Source organism: Schistocerca serialis, chromosome 8 (assembly GCF_023864345.2).
Source record: "Schistocerca serialis cubense isolate TAMUIC-IGC-003099 chromosome 8, iqSchSeri2.2, whole genome shotgun sequence".
Taxonomy (NCBI): Eukaryota; Metazoa; Arthropoda; class Insecta; order Orthoptera; family Acrididae; genus Schistocerca; species Schistocerca serialis.
In genome coordinates, this window is record NC_064645.1 from 276,657,112 (window position 1) to 276,663,383 (window position 6,272).

The following is a 6,272-nucleotide window of genomic DNA, read 5'->3' on the forward strand; positions in this document are numbered from 1 at the left end:
GCATGAATGATTAATGCATTGATAAGTTATCTCCCCACCGATTCCGAATCGACTAACATGTCGCCAAGAAAAAAGACCAAAGGATGAGAACGTCTATATAATTTTTATATTTCTGGAATGAGTTTAGCAAAATAGCCCCATCATGGCATGCCTGTTGAGCAGGAGGACATAAATCACCGAGTGCAATCTCGCTTCGTAGACACCTTTTTCCAAAGGGAGACTTTTTTTCCGGGATTCTGCGACCTAAACGCTGCAAGAGGGGTCAATACTGCTTTCCCGGCGAAGTTCACAGCACTGAACTACTTTTTTTCCGCGTAGCCATTTCACTGTGTCAACACCACGGTACTAAAACCGAGAGACACAAGCTCCGGAGCCCACTCTGAGCTCTAATCTGAAGCAGTATTAGTCACGGTGAGCTGGTTTTTGGTACATCGTGAACTGTGGTGCAAGTCAGCTGCAGTCTTATTTGCAACATGTACTGGACTTCATTATATTTAGGTGAGACGTGTACAGTAAACTCACGATAGTATTCCGGTCACATCTTAAGCAGATACACGCTAAGGTCACTGTTGCGGTGATGACACGTGCTCGCATGTGGTTTTACATTGTTCAGTCACATGAATGTGTGCTCCTGTCAAAAGCCTGACTATGGTCCCCAAGGTCAGATGAGTACTTGTGTTGATCCACTGTGTCTTCCATTATGACGAGGTCACCCACGGAATTGCACGAAAATACAGGGTGTTACAAAAAGGTACGGCCAAACTTTCAGGAAACATTCCTCACACACAAATAAAGAAAAGATGTTATGTGGACATGTGTCCGGAAACGCTTAATTTCCATGTTAGAGCTCATTTTAGTTTCGTCAGTATGTACTGTACTTCCTCGATTCACCGCCAGTTGGCCCGATTGAAGGAAGGTGATGTTGACTTCGGTGCTTGTGTTGACATGCGACTCATTGCTCTATAGTACTAGCATCAAGCACATCAGTACGTAGCATCAACAGGTTAGTGTTCATCACGAACGTGGTTTTGCAGTCAGTGCAATATTTACAAATGCGGATTTGGCAGATGCCCATTTGATGTATGGATTAGCACGAGGCAATAGCCGTGGCGCGGTACGTTTGTATCGAGATAGATTTCCAGAACGAAGGTGTCCCGACAGGAAGACGTTCGAAGCAACTGATCGGCGTCTTAGGGAGCACGGAACATTCCAGCCTATGACTCGCGACTGGGGAAGACCTAAAACGACGAGGACACCTGCAATGGACGAGGCAATTCTTCGTGCAGTTGACGATAACCCTAATGTCAGCGTCAGAGAAGTTGCTGCTGCACAAGGTAACGTTGACCACGTCAATGCATGGAGAATGCTACGGGAAACCAGTTGTTTCCGTGCCATGTACAGCGTGTGCAGGCACTAACAGCAGCTGATTGGCCTCCACGGGTACACTTCTGCGAATGGTTCATCCAACAATGTGTCAATCCTCATTTCAGTGCAAATGTTCTCTTTACGGATGAGGCTTCATTCCAACGTGATCAAATTGTAAATTTTCACAATCAACATGTGTGGGCTGACGAGAATCCGCACGCAATTGTGCAATCACGTCATCAACACAGATTTTCTGTGAACTTTTGGGCAGGCATTGTTGGTGGTGTCTTGATTGGGCCCCATGTTCTTCCACCTACGCTCAATGGAGCACGTTATCATGATTTCATACGGGATACTCTACCTGTGCTGCTAGAACATGTGCCTTTACAAATACGACACAACATGTGGTTCATGCACAATGGAGCTCCTGCACATTTCAGTCGAAGTGTTCGTACGCTTCTCAACAACAGATTCGGTGATCAATGGATTGCTAGAGGCGGACCAATTCCATGGCCTCCACGCTCTCCTGACGTCAACCCTCTTGACTTTCATTTATGGGGGCATTTGAAAGCTCTTGTCTACGCAACCCCGGTACCAAATGTAGAGACTCTTCGTGCTCGTATTGTGGACGGCTGTGATGCAATACGCCATTCTCCAGGGCTGCATCTGCGCATCAGGGATTCCATGCGACGGAGGGTGGATGCATGTATCCTCGCTAACGGAGGACATTTTGAACATTTCCTGTAACAAAGTGTTTGAAGTCACGCTGGTACGTTCTGTTGCTATGTGATTTGAAGAGAAGTAATAAAATGAGCTCTAACATGGAAAGTAAGCGTTTCCGGACACATGTCCACATAACATATTTTCTTTCTTTGTGGGTGAGGAATGTTTCCTGAAAGTTTGGCCAATTTTTATGTAACACCCTGTATTTCCCGGACTATAATGCTCCCTCCTCCGTCCTGTACCCTTCCGAAGATTTTGCGTGGTGTTTGCCTTCAGGCATTTCACGCCGTACACTTTTAACGGCCATATGTCCGATGGAGCAGAGAACGTGATTCACCTGAAATAGTTACCTGTGGCCACGCAGTGGACATCTAGTTGCTCAACTGGCGTGTAAAATCGCCGATGAACAGCAGTCAGCGTGAGTGCATGGCCCAGGTGCCTTGCTGCGGAGGCCCGTACGCAGCAATGTTTGCTGAACAGTCGTTCAGGTGACACTGTTGGTAGCCCATTGGCTCATCTGGGTGGTCAGTTGCTCAACAGTTGCACGTATATTCCCCTTTCCGCATCTCCACTGTCATTGTTGACCTCTGTTGTCTGTCAACCGTGGTGCACCATAGTTGCCTCGGCACCTGTTTTGGATAGCGCTATTTTGCCGTGCACGGTATGCTTTGAACCTGGCGGCACACGAACGGTTTCCAAACTCAGTCATTTCGGAAATTCTTCCACCCTTGATGAAATCTGCTTTCGCAGTACAGAGCGGATCAGTTGCAGTTAGTTACACAAGAACACAGAACTTTATTTTCAGATTCAAATTGGTCTGAGAACTATGGGACTTAACATCTGATGTCATCAGCCCCCTAGACTTACAACTACTTAAACCTAACGACATCACACAGATCCATGGCCGAGGCAGGATTCGAACCTGCGACCGTAGCGGTCACGCGGTTCCAGACTGAAGCGCCTAGAACCGCTCGGTCACAGCGGCCGGCAGAACTTTATTCCTCGAAAACACTAAGCACAGTTTTCTCTTTAAAACAATAAGGATCAATTCAAGGCTGGGAGCCCAAGTAACTATTCAATAATAAGGTTTAAATAATTCCTTTTAAAACATAAGGAATTAGAGAAACGGCTGAAGGCCTTACTTAAGTAAAATTAAAATATCCTTAAATAATTCCTTTTAAGGCACAAGAATTTAGACAAACGGTTGAAGGCCTTACTTTAAGTAAAATTAAAATATCTTCTCGGCTAAAAGCCAAATAATATTTCAGATCAGCAAAGGAAATTCTTTAAAAGGCAAGCGTTTACCAATTTCGGCTATAAGCCTTATTAAGGAAAATTTAAATTAATTCCTCGCCTGAAAGCCCAATAATATTTCAACATAATAAAAGGCAACCTTCAAAGACAAGCATTTACCCAGTACAACAGAAAACCATCGTAAGAAAACTTGAAATGTCTTGACGGCAGAAGACCGTATCTTAAAATCTTTCACATAAGGTTCGGCTTAGGCCACATACTGAACATTAAAACAAGTTAAAATAATACACAGCTGAACGCCCCGCGCAATACTTGACACAAAAGAAAATCACAATCCCGAACAATAGGACAGCGGTGCTCAGAAGTGTTCCTAGTGTCGGCCTGGGGAGGAAACTCTAACAAGAGCTTATGGTCGACAGGCAGCCAAGCGTAACACTAAATAATCGGGTGGCAGCAGGACCTAGGGACGGCTGAAGACCCAACCAACAACCTAATCAATTCCCTCCCACCCGATCAACGAACGGCACGACAACCGAAAATATCAGCGAGGACGAAGAGCGTAGCAGCACTAGGTCTTGATGATTGGCATCTAAACAAGCATTCATCTGCTCAGTGGGAATCGCAGAAGTTACACACAGTTCCACGTAAACACTTGCACCAAGAACTCCGACAGTCCTAAAACCAATGAGCGTGGAACAACAAGGAGAAATGAAAGGTCACACACACACAGAGTTTCCATAAGCGGTCGGCGACCAAATACACGTCGTTGGATGAGATGACCGACCGAACGACCAACCAAGGTCGTCCTCACTCGCGTTATAAGTGTCGGCAACGGTCGAGCGAGTCTTGGCTGTCCGGAGCTCACTGCAGCTCCAACCCGACTCAGCTCGATGTCCGTTGGGAACTCGGAGACACGGCGACCCGGGCACAATGGCTGGTACCCACCCATGCAGAGGTAACTCTTGCGCATCGGCGATGACGTCCCTGCACGAGGAAGAAACCGACCCACGTCCGGCAAGAGCACAAACTGACGTGGCCCAGAAACTGTCAAAGGATCAAATACACGTCGTCCAATGAGACGACCAACCGAACGACCAACCGTCGGTCTTTCCCGCTCCAATCTCCTTCCGTCGGGCAGTTCATGCGTGTGGCCAGCGGTTGGCAAGCACGCTGCCCGCGCCTCACTGGCGCTCCGTCCCCGACAGACGACGACCCGGAAATACTAACGGTCGCTCCAGAGATAGTACGACAGTGCACTTATCGATAAGTGCTGCTGCTGCTGCCACTCACGAGCAGGCAAGCCAGCAAGTTAGTGACGCCAGTAAATCGAATAAGAAAGGAAGTGGCAGTGCGATAGAGACAAGATGACAAGCAATAAACGGCATGAACATGAGCGGCGCACGGCTCACTTGACCCAAAAGCCAATGATCACGCCCGTTTGGGGGTCAGGTGAATGGCTGCATTTCCTCGTTACGACAACGAGTGCACTGTTTTCAGCGTCCCCACGGTGCGCTTTATATTCCCGCCACTGCTTTCAGTACCACCTGCCGTCTGTCAGTGGTTATTGCACGTTGATGTCGAACATATCCGGTTGTCACATTAATGCGACTGGACCGTGTATAAGCCATCCTTAGATTGCACGTCAAATTATTTGAGTAAGGAAGGCTCTCGTGTGTCTGTGCCTGTGCCCTCGTTTCTCGTCTCTGTTACTCCCATGGTTCATTAACTGCTTGTTTATTCCCTTCTGATTGGTTCTATCTCAGTACATTGCGTAATTTTCCATATAGGAGGAACGAACTTACCCCTTTATTTTCATCTATAATTTATGTAGCACTTTTCTGTGTATAGCTTGCTTGTGCCGATAGGAAATTGTGGTTTCTCTGGTTTTCCTACATTTTGATGGTTACCTCGCTTTTCCCCATGGTTCTTAAGAGAAATACACTGATTTTAATTCAGTCGCAGCATCTCTGTTACTCGTCAGCAGTCCTTCCCTCAGCCCCTAAGTAATTCAAAAACGCCATAACTGAAACAGCTGCTGCTCTGCTACCGAACGGTCAAGGAGACAAGTGGTTTTGCAAGTAAGCTCTAATACACCTATAAAATTGCAGGAGAAAGTGACGGAATCAATTGCACATTTAACCAATGCATGATTTGTAAAAAAAGAAATTCCGGCACTTTGACCTTGTACGGTCTTTTTTTAAATTTACGTACCTTAAAAAGTTATTATTTTCGGCAGAGGTACCGGCACGGCGTACCGGCAAGACCGCCACAAATCAAGCATCGCATTTAACTAATCTTGTCATGAGTGGTGATGAATCAACGATACGATTCTCTCCGTGGCTTCACAGACCAGCCCTCATTATATCCGAGCTCAACGTACTATACTATGAAGTTCTTCTGCAGTCAATACTACCGAGTAACATCATCTGCATATCGAAGCAGCTTCAGATAAAGTCAGTTATTGGGTATTACGTCTTTAATTTCAACGATTTAAAAACCTTCTCCAAAGCTATTGCTAGTGTGCTTTCCTAAAATACTCGTCTTACATATCGCAATAGTGTTGCACGGAGTTCTGGCGCACAATACAAACGTTTACTACTGGTCAGCATGGTAGTCGCTGAAAGCCAAGAAAGTTGATGTCAGGGAATTAAAAAATGCAAAATGGAGGAACTCATCCAATTCTACTAGTGGGAAACTAAAAAAAAACTTTTCAAATTTCCAAGGTGTTAGAACTAGCTGACTTTTGCGACCAGCCATTATGGTACCTGTTCAAAAATATCCGAACAATATGAATTTTGTGTGAATTGGATGTTCAAAAATTCTGTACTAAGTAAAGTGCAGAGGGAATGGATGACACGGTGTTGAAACGAGAATGATACAAAAAAGCGTCAGCGAACTGTAATGCCTTTAAAAAAATTAAGCACCCAGTA